Here is a 15,913-nt window from a genome sequence, read left to right as displayed (position 1 = left end):
TTACACCCACTCCGGAAGTTCCCAAAATGCAGCAGGTCACAGGTCCCGCCCATCCGGAAGGTGAAACACACAGCACGTGTGGGGCGGGGCCTGCCGACAACCATAGACCAAAGAGGTCGCCGGTGGAATGTCCTGGAGGCTCCACGGGCCCGGCATGAAAGGGCCTTCCCATCCTCTTCTTCCTGGGGCGGCGTCCCCCGGGCCACGAGTAGGGAGGGGCGGATGCAGATGACCCCCTCCCTCGTATCTCCTGGTCCGGCCATCACAAATACCTCCGCTGAAAAATTGGTGCAGGGTGGGCTGGGAGGGAGAGGCGGCGCGAACGAGCCTCTCCCACCTCCACAGGTAGGAGGTTTCCCAGCCCCGACCCGGCGCCGAAATCCTCCAGCCGGGCGACGGACATACTTGCACAGCACCGGACATAAAATGGTCAGCGCCCATACTTGCGCAGCACCGGACATACAATGGTCAGCGCCCATACTTGCGCAGCACAGGACATACGATGGCCCTCAAGAGCACTTGCGGAGTCAGGGGTGTAGGGTGGTCATCATGTACACCCCTGATTAAAAGGGACGGCGTGGGGTGCACCGGGAGAGGGAGGCGGCGCGAACGAGCCTCCCTCACCTCCCCAGGTGGAGGCGCCACGGCTGCACCCTAGCGCCCCGAGCCAAATGTCCTGCTCCTACGGCACGGTGTTCCATTTTTCGCCCCAAGAAGTCTCATCCACTCTTGAAGACACGACGAAGGGCGGCTGCTACGGGGTCTCAAAATGGCGTCTGGGCCCCCTGGAAGTCGGGTCTAGGCCGCCAGAGTAACTTTGTCCGGTAATGTAACTCGGGCGCTTGCCCGCCTGGGCCCGAGCCCCCACCTCCGACAACATCCCCACAGCTTTGAAGATTCTACCAAAGTCCCAGGAGCCCTCGGCCCCTACAGGCTTCCGGTGAGGAACAACTGCCTTGATCACTAACGAAATGACCACGACATAGCCACAAGATGGTGGTGCTCTTGTGTCAGCGCCAGCTTCAGTCTGAACCATCCAGAAACATTGTGGGCTAACGAATTCGAGCAAGTTCCGGCTGAACCTCAACGTGACCCGGTAGGGAAGATTTTGCCTCCCTCCCCTTTTTGATCGACGGTCCACATTTCCTACCCCTTCTGTTAGCACAGGTTTTTTGAACTGCCGAAAGGGACTCTGGTCCAACCGCCAATAGTTGGAAACATTTTTTGCCCCTGATGCTACTTCCGGACTAACCCGGCCTCGCCCAAAATGGCGCCGGTGTCAATAGGAACTTACGAACACCTCGTGGTGTTTTTAGCTAATAAGACTTAATGTTCTGAGATATGTATATGATCCTTTGTACACTTGACGAAAAAGGGGGGAGGGTTCACTTGGCGAACATGTAAAAGGATCCCGTTAAAATGTTGCTTTCAATGTTCGATTTAATATGATATTATTGTAAACTGATACATAACGTCGCTTATGACACGCGCCCACGGTATGCAACTAGGAAATTTGATTGCAACTAGTCTGACTATGCTTCCAATTATAAAATGACTGCCCCCTGATCCCTCAACTATTGATAGACGTTTTTCCCCGCAAATAACTAAATGAACCCTTTTTAAATGTTTTTAATGCTGCAATATAGCCCCCCCCCCCTACTTTACGCGCTTCAGCCATCGCCATGTCCGGCCAAATACGATTGCACTCATATTTACATGCTGAACGATTGTGCAAAATAAAGGTTTTCCAAACTATGAACAGGTATCGCATACTTTTTAAATGTGGGATTAGCGGGAGGGTTTTTCTGTGCGCAACTGTTTTGTTCTCTTTTTAAGGTTATTAGAAAATGGTTGTTCAGCCCCGGATTGATGATCGAATCTAAGGCACGATACGCTGCCTCCAAATATGCGACTGGCCCAGGAACTAACGCATGGAGAAGGACCTCGACTTCTGAGAACGGGTAAAGTAAAGCGGTGTAAATAACAGAATGTTATAAAGGTATGGTACTCAAAGGTACTAAGGAACAGGGTTGTCCGAAGAGCTGATATGCCTTAGGACATCACAGCATTGGGAATGATTTAAGGATCCCGATAGTTAGATACATCTACAAACTAGATGCCTCGCACTAAGCGCCTCTGATTTCTTTTTAACGTTTCCCTACACACAATCTATAATGTCACACTCGGACCGTCTCCCCCATAAACGACCTATCGCTCGCCATCCTTGCCACACTGCCCGCCCCCTTGACTTCAGAAACCAAGACCCCAGGGATTATATCCCGAGGAGATAAGACGAGTATGTGGTAAGTAAAGGACTTTCGTGCCTGTACGTTTGATATGCTCGAATGTTGTTCCCCCTCCCTTCCTCTCTTTTTCTCCCTCTACAGGTTACATTGGAATCACGACTAGGGTATGGTGAAGATCTGGAGCCTCTCCAGCCACTCCATGTCTGATACATGAAGCGGACTAACGTTGCAAGATGGCATCTAAAGACACCCACACACTACTCATGTAACGAAAGAGCCAATAGTTGTATAATATGATGAAACGCGATCACCCCTAATCCGCGTTGCGTATGTCTGAAACTATGAGAAAATGTTTTCTATGCGACTGAAGCATTGACTTAACTAGGCAAAGGACCGAGAGTACGAGAAGTACGACACAATGGTACCTTTTACTCAATGCATGTCCCTCTGTACCTGGCCTAATGCTCGTCCGTCCCAAACTGCATGCTTTCTAAAGTCTAACACAGACCCGTAATGTCTCTTGTTGTGTAATGCGCTGAATAGCCTAAATAATACACGGCCACTCTCCATGTCACACGTGTACTGTTTAGCCTATTGTTGCACATCTCTCTCTCTCTCTCTCTCTCTCTCTCCCACACTCTCACTCTTCCTAACGACTGGCACCTAATTGGCGAACCACTACCCCTGGTGCACCACCCGATTGGCTCCAAATACCGCGAGTATTTGCACAAATTTGTCTTAAATAAAATTACATTGATACCATGTTACTACCTCTCCTTTTCTGCTAAATATTGATGAAACCTAGATTGGGCAAAAGAAAAGGACAGGTAAGAAGACTAAGGTTCCCTAATCTGACCCGTAATGAAGGAACTACTGGTCAGTGGCTTCTACGATAAAAATGCCTCAGGTAACGCGACCTTCCCTGTCCCGAATTGTCTCAATGCCCGAACAATAAAATGATCGAAACTTCCCCGTCTTCCCAGAACGCCCCCAGTTTTGTATCAGCTGCCCCGGACGAGAGTTGAAAAATGTCCCTCACCCCAGTTTGCTATGTTCCTAGTTGTTTTCCATAAGACCCCGGTCACCTGGCTATGAGTTGAATGATTATCGCAAGCCCCCCCCCCCCCCCCCCCCCGGTTTTTAATGAAGTAGCCAGGTTGTAAGAGACTATGTAGAAATTAGAATGATGTTTGCGAAGTTAAGATTAGATCGAAATGGAGAAATTGTTGCAGTAAACCCTGTTGAAAGTAAAATGTCTAGCTGAAAGATAGGATGCATTGATATAATGGAGAATTGTTTAGCCTATGTTCATTCCTCAGAAAGATACCTATCAGACCATGGTGAATAGCACGTTGCACTTTTTCGTAAAATACAAAGCCCTGAAGACCGGTATAGCTTTGTAAGATTCGTACTAGGAAAGCGGGTCTCTGCCAGAAGAACTGATGTGACTGTAATAAACAAATGCAATGAATAGGTATCGGACCTCGTACCACGACAATGAATGTAATACCAGCAAACGCCAAAGGAATAGTCACGAAGGAAAGTTGTAGGGAATCCAGCAAACCTATCATCAATTATCTATACGTTGGTTGTAAATCCCAATGTAACGGATGTTTCCCCAGTTGCTTGGTGTTGGGAGAGAAATAGACTTATGTGATTACCTTCCTCTGCCAATCCTCTAAAGACTGTCTTTTCAAACTCATTTAAGGGTACCACTGTCGGAGGAGAAAGAGACCGGATGTGGGAGCACGCGGCCTGACTGCAGATCGTGGAACATCAGCGACATTGGCCAAGGCAAGACCGCAACAGTAAGGAGCCGCAGGACGAGGCACTGTTTCCGACAAAATAAGAGGAAAGGGCTGACCTGATGCCTCTGTTCAATGATCAACATGTGCCGAAAAATCCCTGCCCCCTGAACCCGGTCATGGGCCTGCCTACCTGAAATTTTCCGTCCCCCTGGTCTGTTCCCGATCTGGCCCCGCTCCATCCCCTCTTCCTCCGACTTACCATAAGGACTACTCACACACCCCCCCTTCTTCCACCTGAACTCTTGACAATTGACTAAAAAAAAAAAGGGACACAGGGCGAAAAAGGACCTTTTTGACCAGAAAAACGAGGAAAAGGCCATGCCCTGCAACAAAAGGACCTGAAATAGAGCTGGACGCATAGCTCCACCGCCGGTGCTCAACAGTGCCAACGGAAGGCGACAAAGAATGCTGAGAACTCGCTAATAATGGTCCACGACAATAAGACACTGGAAAAACCAACACCCCTCCTCTTTGAACAATGACACCCCAGATTATCGTTTTTACTACGTCTCATTTCTCTCCCAGCTACCATTGTATTGACTATGCTCCAACCAAGTACGAAACGAACTCACATATGTAATAACCTCAGTTCATATTCCGAATGACTATAAGCATCTATGAAATGTACCCAACGTTCTCACTACATAATCATTTCTGTCTGATATCGCATTGCTATGACTTTCCTGCAACGAGCTTAACGATGGGCCCACCTCCTAAGATGAAAAAGATTTTAAATGTAATGTTTATGTAATGTTTATGCACAGCTCCTTCGTTTGGGTTCCTACTTCCTTACTTATGACCGCCGCAGTAGACATGGATAGGAAATAGGCCAGCAAGATGTCTTGGGAATGTTAAAGGGGGGACTGTGGAAAATTAATACGGTTTTGGTAAACATTATCTGCGCCATCTTGCCTTTTCCCCCGATGCCACACTTTTTGTTGTGCACACCCGCCATTTTAGGTGCCTTGACCAGAACTACCCTCTGCACGCCTCTGACCCCCAGCTCGGCTCCTCGCCCTCACAAGCACCCCCCCCCACACACTGGTCACCCCCGCTCTCTCATGCCTTGGGTCATAAACCCCTCCTCAGCCCAGCTCTGCCTCGGAATCCCATCCTGTTCCCAGCGCGACACCTCCCTTCATTCCTTTCATGGTCCCGGGTCATTTGATACAACCCCCTTTTCCTGTGTGCCCATTTGTCTTCCTCGTTCCCAGCCCACCACCTGGCCCTGCGGATACTGTTTATTGCCCCGTACAGTAGGAAGCTTCTCCCTCCATCAAAAGACCCTCGAGCTGATCAAAAGCCCCCCACCCTATGAGATCCGATCAATCCCACACATTCCGTGAATCGGCGGAATGTCCAGCTGTGCGATAATCATCACCTGTTGTGACCGGGGTGGGGACTTCAACTGTAAATGTGTGTGCAAACGGGCCTGAAGGGGAGATTCCGAGTATGTCCTTTCATACAACAAAGTGTTGCAAGAATGTGTTATGTGCAATAAAGATCATAAACCTGTGTATAAGAGGCCAGGCCTCGGAGATGCGGTTAGAGCACCTCGTGACGATACTTGCTGTCCGAACTGATGTGTTTCTCCTCCGGAGAGAATAAACCCTTGTTTCCTGCCTTCCAGTCTCCAGCGCCTTCCTCTTCATTGATTAATATTTTGTGGGTGATAAGAGGCGACACCGCCGGGCAACACAAAAGGGTCTTTGGTCATTGGTTGTCTAGCCACCCTTTTACACCATCAAATGCTCCCTCGATACAAGCACTTTCCCCGAAGACTGGAAAAGCACAGAGGGCGAGCCCCTCCTCAAGTAGCCCTCCGCAGACCTGACGGACCTCAAGAACTACCGACCCATTTCTCTCCTACCCTTTGCAACCAAAGTCACTGAGAAGATCATCAACTATCAGCTCATTAACTTCATAGAAGACAATTTGATCCTCAATTCCTCCCAATCGGGATTCCGCAGCAACCACAGAACTGAGACTGCCCTCCTAGCTGCCACGAATGACTTCTGCACCCTCCTCGACCAGGGCCACACGGCAGCTCTCATCCTACTAGAGCACTCAGTAGAATTAATTTCCGTCTCCCACTGCACACTAAACGCCAGACTCCACAACGCCGGCACTCGGGGAACCGCCCTCGACTGGATTTGCTTCTTTCTCACTGGTCCAACCCAAAGAATCATACTCCCACCCTTCCTCTCCAAACCCACAGAGATCAGCTACGGAGTACCCCAAAGATCCTCACTCAGCCCCTCGCTCTTCAACATCTACATGGCCCCTCTCGCCACCATCGTCAGAAAACACAGACTCAGCATAGTATGCTATGCCCACAACACCCTGCTCATCCTCTCCCTCACAAACGAACCCAACATCACTAGAAACACCTTCCAGGAATGTTGCTCCTGGATGAGCAGCAGCTGCCTAAAGCTCAGCTCAGAGAAAACTGAAGTCCTCATCCTTGTATCCACCCCATCAGCTTGGGACAAGACCTGGTGATCCAACACCCTCGGCGAACCTCCCACACCCACAGACCACGCAACCTTGGCATCATACTCACTCCTCCTTCACTATGCACTGACAGATCAACGCTATATCCTACACATGCTTCAACACCCTCTGCATGAAAAAGAGGGAGGGGTCACTTTTGGATGATCAACTGAAAGAGTCCAGTCCTGCTTTTCGCATGAACCGGACGGACCGACTGACGTAGGAGCAGCGTAGTGCAGAGCAGGAGCAGGAGCGGGAGCGAGGGATGCCGAGGAAATCTGCTCCACTCTGCGCTGAAAACGAAAATGTTCGGACTGGTTGAACCACCCGAATTGCCTCAGCCCCTGCCCCAGCCCAGCTGCTTAATCCCGGAACTTCACGCTGCAGGCTTTCTAACGGCCGCGAGTTGTGCTCCCAGGTTGCAGGGGCACTTCAACACGAAGCTGCGAGCCTCGATGTCGGCGTCAGCAAACCAGCCTGCGGTAAGGAACAAGTAGGAGCTGGGGGGGTGAGCATGGTGGAGCGTAATTGGAGCCCACGGAGTGTTGTGCCCAGGAGCACCAGGAAGCACGATGGAAAAGCGGCCCAGCGAGGCCGGGCGCAGCTGCGGCAACCCATTGTGCACGGCTCCTGACCCCGGGGCTTTTGACATTGGGGCAGCCAACAGAGGTTAGTGGTGGACATTAGAGAGGGTCAGACACCCCCTGCCAGCACCTCTCCAGTACTTTCGACCTATAGCCACCAGAGATAATTACGTCAGGCGTATATCGGAGTACATTTGAGCAAGAAAGTTCAAGGCAGGGTAGCCTGAGGTGAAGAAGTCCATGTTAGATTAAAACAACTTGCTCACTTGCACAACTTTATGAGTCTGGAAACTAAGCCACACAACAGGGGAAATAGGAGGCTCAGAGCACACAGCGTCCAGAGCTGGAGACTCCCCTGGAAGATCTCCTACAAACTTAATTATCTATTACTCCATAAATCAGCGGATAGACAGGTGAAACACCTCCCACGGAAAGAGAGGCAAATGATAAAAGGAAAAACCAACAGCACAATGTATAAACCAACCATCACAGGCCTTGATAAAGACACAGGCGCTAGAGTCAAGCGACCGACAAGGAACCAAGTGCGAACGGAGTCCACATCCTCGGCGCAATCACAACTTTTAAAATCAAGCTCATTTGCTAAAGTAAACAATAAGTCAATCTGCAATTACTTCACGTCTAATACAGTAATGTATTAATACACTCAAGCCCACATGACAAAAAGGAATTGAGTCTGATCCAGCCCCCAAGCGAGGAGCTCAGCACACGAGAAACTGGGCCACATTAGCCCCAAGGGAATAATAGAGAAACGGTAAAAGGGGTGAAAGGACATAGAGACTTGGAAGCGATTGGTATAATAAAACAAATAGAGTACCCTGCAGCGCAGAATGGAAGGCAGGAGCGGGGCCAGGAAATATCGGACCTCCACCTACCCCAGGGAGAAAGGCAAGCCACATTAACGCAAAAACCATCGCCAGACTTCGCAGAAGTCTTGGAAGTCTTGGAAATCTCATCAACATCAGAGCATTTGGTCCCCAAAGGAATAAGGATTGACGAAAGGCACCAGGGAAAACCAGATACTCATGAAATGTCATCAACATTGGAACAATCACTGGAACCATTGGAACAATCTAATAGAAATAATCAATCCATACACGTGGAGAACACAACAAACCAACATACGGAGGACGGCCCTTACCGGCACGATTTGTCCATGTCTCCATCCCCAGTACAGCGACAAAGCCTATTAGTAATTAAAAGCTTTACCTTTAACCAAAGTTCGCCCATAATGGACGATGACCGGAGAGAGTACACCTCCCTGGGGGAACAGAACCAACCTCATACAACACCTTATAAAGAATGCCACAGCCAAAACTCCCTGTTATCCTCAATAAACTCCACATCAACAAAGGCCGTTAACGCTCTTACTTGGCAAACACAGAAATTAGAGATACAAATGGATACAATACAGGCGCTTGTGACAGCCATGATTAGCACTGAAGCCAAAATCGATGCTCTAACTGAAAAACTGGATTCAATGAGGAAACAACCTATTGCTAGATGTTTGTGTCTTCCAATTGTGGAGAAGTTCAGCTCATTACCAGAGGTTCTAACATCTATTGTCACAGAACTAAAGCAAAGAAATCAGGACAATATAGTTCAGCCGAATCAAAGAACAACTGAAAGCCTGTCAAAAGAAGGCAAACAAAAAGGAATGCATAATTATGCGGGCATAGGTAGCTCCCCCAAAACGACGGCACAAACTGTAGCAGAATTGAGGGGGGCAAAACCACTATGCGGGGAAGCTTGATCCAATGAAAATGATCCAGACACCAATAAACACACAAATCAGTAAACAACTGCCAACGTCTAGGAACACCCAAGCGAGCCAACAGGTTCCGTGCAAGGACACTCCTCAATTGGGAAACATCCTTAAAAACGCGGGCATTACCCCGCGCTGCTATTACGACGCTGCTTTTACAATGCAAGTCGTTACGACGACTTGCGCTGGAGGGCGCTATTGGATAGGGAATAGTTAATTTTCTATTCCAACACCTTCCCTACTGTAACGTGGGCTGGAGTTGGAATAGAAAATTAAACTATTCCACTATCCAGCCCTCACAGCGCAAGTCGTTGTAACGACTTGCGTTGTAAAAACAGCGTTGTAACGGCACGCGGTGTAAAAGCCCGTGTTGTAATGCCGTACATCCCCTCAATTACCTTAGAAACCGGCACTATTGTTCGGTCGAAACATAGCCACAAACGAGGAATCTGTAACAGGCAAGACTCTACACAGCAATGTAGATGGGGCCACCAGTTTGGAGAACATCTCAGTTCCTGGTAAAACCCTCTCCAGAACGGCTAAGAAACATTTGAAAAAACACACAAAAAACATAAAACAACAAAATAGGGCAAAGGAACTAATATCAGACTTGAGAGACACCCACGATACTCGGCGCCAGAAAACATATGTCAAAAAGATTTTAACTCAAAAGAACTCGGGTCCTCAGAAATTATTCCCGATTTTTCTAAAGGAAAGCCACATAAAAAATAAACTGGAACCCAAATTAATTACGACTGCAATTAGCGAAGAAAGCCCAGCACTATACCTAACTTCAACTTCCGAGAAAACAACTGTTTTCACGACCATAGAGGAAAATCCAGCATTACTGATAACTCCAACTTCAGAGAAATGAACGGTCAATACCATAGATGAACGACCACAGCAAGAATTAAAAATGATCTTGCAAAACATTACCCCTAACATTCACCCCGAAGAGCAGCACCAGGAGATCCACCGCAAAATTTGGCAGAGGCCCCCAGAGGGGCGAACAACAGCAACCATATTAAGGGACAATATCGAGTCTCATGGGCTACAGGATGCTAACAATGACTCAGGAGCAAAAGCAGTACCTGCACATTGCAGGGCATCACATCCTGCTGCCATTAACCAAATGCCCCAAGAGTTAAAGAATGCGGAGAACACCTCCATAATCCTTACACCAGAATACACCTCACGGGGAACCACAGACATCCTAAATAGGTCTAACATTTTACAAATTTTAAAACATATCTCAGAGCTCTCCTCTATCGTAACGGAAGATCTAATCCAAGTTCAATTTAAAAGGCTAGACAACAATACATCAAGAGATTCAACCATATTAAAATGGATCAATGGTTACATCCCACAAAGAATTATGAAGGAGAGAGATCGATTTGCTAACTGGGGCATTAATGTCCACATGCCTAAAGAAGAGAAATACCCATTTATGTTAAAAAGTGGATTTCACCCGAAACCAGTACAGAGCCCGCGGAAGTCCATCTTAAAAGGAACAAATTATGTCGCACAAACCACTACAATCCCTAACTTAAGAGTTCACGTCTCACCCAACTCCAGCCAAACATGGCGAACGTGTCCCTAGCACACATGGAAAGGGCCATTTTAACAACGGATCAAGCAAACCCCTGAAAATAATATCCTGGAACGTTTTTGGGCTACAAACTACATTAAATAACAAGGAAGCATTCACATTTTTACAGACTGGGGATCTACTATGCCTTCAAGAAACCTGGCTACTTGCTCCAGAGCTGATCCTTGGCTTCACGGAAATCCAGCAGCCAGCAAAAAAATGCAATATATCCGGAAGACCGTCAGGGGGCTTATCGATATACATGTGCATCAGTTGCAACATAAAAACAAAACTCCTACTTAAAACAGACATGGTTCAAGCGGTTCTATTGCAAGGCATACAAATAAACGGCGGTCCAATAAAGATTGTCCTCTTGAACATCTACTTTAAAAGCAAAAAAGCTCCAAGATAAATCGATATGAGGTCATTAGTGGACACTCTTTTTTTTTTATAAACTTTTTATTATTTTCCATTCTATTTGCAGGATTTTACATACATCCATTAACTATAGTCATCTCAATGTATTAGTGGACACTCTTGAAGATCTACTAAGCACCCAGCCAAACTGTGGGATCATAATGGCTGGGGATTTCAACACTCAAAATCTTGGAGCGGGTCTGGATGAAGCATCTCCAACGGATAAAACAGGATCGGTAATGAATGCATTCTTAAACACGTATAGACTATGATCAATACTAACGAATCAGCAGCCGGTAAGAGCTACGAACAACGACCCGCAGAGGATGTCCAAATCAACGATCGACTACATCTTTGTGTGTAATTTCTTGTTGGGACAGGTGGCGGAATTTCAAAAGCCTTTCATCCGGAGCAGTGACCACCTCCCTCTGGCCATAACCATTACTTTACAAGCAAGTCTGCTCCAGCCCATTGTCCTTGCGGGCAATACAAAAGGGGAAGAAATCCATGTTTTGCCAAGGAGACTAAAGTGGAATAAAGGAGACACATCAATCCTAAATAGCTGGAAAAGCGATTGGCCGAAAATAGCGGACAAATTTACAAGTGGTAAAATCCCTGAGAATTGGATCAACCTGTCGGCGAAGGTATACGATCTTCTAATAGGCAAACAAATAAGGCACCCCCAAATACTCAGAGAAAGGCCTTGTTGCCAACTCCAATCGCGGTGTAAAAAGTGGAGCAAAGTAAGAGGCTACTTAGAACCGCCTTACGCAACCACAAGCAAGAGGGAAATAACGAAACACATCAAATACTACTTTCAGCAAGGATAACAAATAGAAAAAATATCTGGGAGCATAAAAGAAAACAACAAGATTCCGAATGGCTGCACGTCTTTACTCTGCTTACTCCAAGCAAACAGGCGGAATTTTGGACGTATATTAATAGGCTCTCAGGGCACAGCCATGATCGACCCAATATGGTCGATAGTGACAAATGGATAGGCTACGTATCCTCACTATATTGTGGAACCTCTAACCCACCATCAACAAACATGCAAAGGCCCTGCACCAGCACAGGTTGGATCGACACACACCCTGTAGACACATCAGGACCATTTGTGGAAGGGAAACTGACAACCATCATAGAAATGTCTGAAGCACTGGTCAGAGGGGACCGCGTGATGACAAACCTAAAAAACATAAAAAAAGATGGAGCTCCCGGTCCGAATGGCCTACCAGGCCATCTTTTCAAAGAAGATTGCGACTTCTGGGGAACTGTACTCACGCCACTCTGCCAGTACTGTATGACAAATGGAGTAGTCCCGGAGACTTGGAAAGGATCCCTGTTGCAACCCATACACAAAAAAGGAGATATTGGGGACCCTGCCAACTACAGGCTTATTGCCTTACTGGATATTGAGGTGAAAGGATACGCTAGCCTCCTCCTGCAAGATCTACAGGACTGGGCAGATGAAAATGAAATTCTCCCTGTGTACCAAACCGGTTTTAGGCCAGGGGCAGCCACAACGGATAACATTCTAGCTCTGGCCTACTTAATACATCAATCCGGGCAGAAAAACTTGCCGCCTCTCTTTGCATGTTTTGTGGATTACTCCGCTGCATTTGATGGGGTCAGTCCGAATCTGCGGCAGAAACTACAAGACTGGGGGATACCAGCAAACCTGTTGCAAGCTATAATCAGTCTCCATACAGGAACTTGGGTACAAGTAAAAACTGCGGCAAATTCAGCCACTAAAAGGATCCCAACAGAGAGAGGGTTAAAACAAGGTTGTGTACTGGCTACTCTGCTTTTTAATCTTTATATGACAGATCTTGGAAAATTTTTACCTAATGCAAAGCTTTTACAGACCAAAATCGGCCCAAATAGATTATGTTTAATGCAATACGCAGATGATATGGTTTTATTAGACCACACAAAAACAGGCATGCACAGACTACTAGACGCTCTAAACATTTATAACAACTACAATGAATTACGAGCAAACGCAAAAAAAACAAAGGTAGTCATATTTGGGAAATACACTAAAAAACTCAGACAACAGTGGAGACTGGGCAATTTAAAAATAGCAACAGCGACCAAATATAACTACCTGGGGGTGTCGCTGATGAGCAACGGGTAACCCACAGCACACATCGCCTCAGTTGAAACAAAAATTAAAGCAGTAACATTCGCGCTGTGTAAACTGAACTCTAAGCTGCACAGCCCGACGACCAAGGTAATGAGAAAGGTCTTAAATGCCAAACTACTACCGGCAATTACGTATGGCCAGATAGCATTCCCAGAAATTGTTATAAACACTATGGAACACGCTAATTGTCGCGCATATAAACAAATCTTTCAGATTCTTGCCCACGCTCGCAACGCTCTGGTGCCACTGGAATTTGGGCTGAACAAACAGAGTTATGAGCACTGGGCCTCAACGGTGCGGTGTTATCGAGGGATCTGCGCAGCTGCCCCGCATACAATGAAGGCAATTTTATTTTTTTTTAAACTCTTTTTATTGGATTTTATACAACGAAAAGACAATACAACACATAAGACAGCCCCCAGCCCCCCCCCCCCCCATCTGATCGGGCAGATTAAATGTAGAACAAAAAGAATTTCAAGAGCTTATAAATAATAATAATACATAAAATTGAATATTTAAATTAACAGATGAATCATCAAGATACAGATAAACATTAGGATAGATGGGTATACATTACAACTAAACAGTTTTAGCCATATTATTGTTAAATGAGTGTCTAAAGTGCAGACCATTCTATTAAAGTAGACCAAATTTTTAAACCTTTTATTCTACGTTTCGTACCTTTAGTTTTATATATTGCCATTTCTAAATTAAAAATTGCTAACAGTCTTGAAAACCACTGTTGATATGAGGGGGCGATAGGATCTAGCCAAGCCGATGCTATACAGATTCTTAAAACGGCCATCGAGATAAAAATCAGTTCGTGACCAGCATTCAAATTAGTACAGTTTACTAAGCCTAATAGAGCTGTTTGATCAGATAGATTAACCACAGCTTTAAGGATTAATGAGAGGAAATGTTCAATTTTTGATTTGAGAAAGGTTAAAGCGGGACAAGATGAAAAGATATGTATACAATCCGCATCTTGTAAGTTACAACGAAAGCAACATGTTCCTCTCCCATTACCCCATTTGGCAATTCTATCTGGAGTATAGTACATGAAGAAGCATATTTTATAAAATTGTGTTTGTAATTTGGTTGACATGAGTACAGTTTGTGATAGCTCATTTACATACTCAAATTCATCAGTTGAAATTATAAATTTCTTTTGCCATTTCTGAATAATCTTCTGCCTGTCATCAGGTAAATATGTAAGTAATAATTGGTAAAATCCCCCAATCCGTATTTTTCCTGATATTGGCTAAGAGTTTCAGCTATGATGTTTTTAGGCATAGTGTCTTCTCTCCTCACTCGTCGTAATAGAAAATCTCTAATTTGGAGATATTTAAAGAAATCTCTCCATTCAAGATGATATTTGTCTTTCAAAAATTCAAAAGAATATATCCCTTCTGCGGAGAAGAAGCAACCTATATTAGTAATTCCAGCTATGATCCATCTATCAATATAGGAATCTTTAAATATGTCTGGTAAGAGGGGGTTATTTTGTATTGGAGTATAGACAGATAACCGTCCCAGACCTATCATTTTCCTCACAGATTTCCAAACTTTAAACACGGCTATGAGTGTTTTTAGTTTTACTTTTTTATGATAGCTATCAAAGAGATATCTCCAAAGATAGCCGATACTTCTATCATCTAATATTATTTGATGAATAGTCGGTGCGTCTTTATCCCGAGATATCCCTGTTCCATCAAGAAGAAAAAGCTCATGATTATATAGCAAGACTGTTGTCCAATAATATAACCTGAGGTTTGGGAGACTTAACCCTCCTCTTTCTTTGGGAAGTGTGAGAAGTTTATAGGCATGGCGGGGCTGAGTATATGCCCAAATAAAATCCGTAAAGATACGTTCCATTATTTTAAACCATTGATCTGAGATTTCCAGATTGATCGCTCTAAATAAATACAAAGGTTTTGGAAAGTAGACCATTTTTAGGGCATTTGTCCGTCCTATCAAAGAAAGATGTAAATTATTGATACGGCAAAGGTCTTTTTGTATTTTATTTGAAATAGGTTTGAGGTTCAGGTCGACTAGATTCTCTAGTTCAGAAGTTATTGTAACCCCTAGGTAAGTGGCTGAATTTGTTATACGTGAATCTATCATAGCACATTTGTTGTTAATAATTATTTGGGTATTCCCTCGATTCAGAGTGTATCCTGAAATAGTGCCAATTATTAGTGTCTCCTGTTCAATAACTGGCATAGCCAAGTTTGGGTTAGCAGTGACAATGGCAATATCGTCTGCATAGGCGAGAATTTTTGTTGAGTATTCATTTGTCCGGATGGGAGTTATAGTACTAATATTTTGTAGTCTCCTAATGAAGGGATCAATATAGAGAGCGAACAACAGCGGGGAGCAGGGGCATCCCTGCCGTGTTCCTCTCGAGATTTTTAATACTTTTGAATTCCCTCCATTAACCATCACCATCGCCTGAGGATTAATATAAAGTTTTTGTATTGCCTGTATAAATGTATGATTGAAGCCGACCCTGGACATTGCCTGCCACAAGAATGGCCAGGAGACCCGATCAAAGGCTTTCTCGGCATCAAGTAAAATAAGTGCCATCGGGTCTCCTGCCACCTGGGTGTAGTCAAACAAGCTAATTACTCTCCGTGTGTGGTCGGTAGTGTCTCTCCCAGGGATAAAGCCGTGCTGAACTTTGGATGTAACTTTATGAATTATTGACGAGATACGGTTAGCGAGTAGTTTGGAGTAGATTTTAGAATCTACATTTATTAAGGTGATGGGTCGATAAGAGCCCATCTGGTCGGGAGGTTTGTTTTTCTTAGGGAATATCACAATTTTAGCCGTAGACCATGAGTTG

Source organism: Lissotriton vulgaris, chromosome 12, assembly GCF_964263255.1.
Source record: "Lissotriton vulgaris chromosome 12, aLisVul1.2, whole genome shotgun sequence".
Lineage (NCBI taxonomy): Eukaryota > Metazoa > Chordata > Amphibia > Caudata > Salamandridae > Lissotriton > Lissotriton vulgaris.
The sequence above is the reverse complement of the archived record's forward strand: the minus strand, read 5'-3'. Positions refer to the sequence as shown.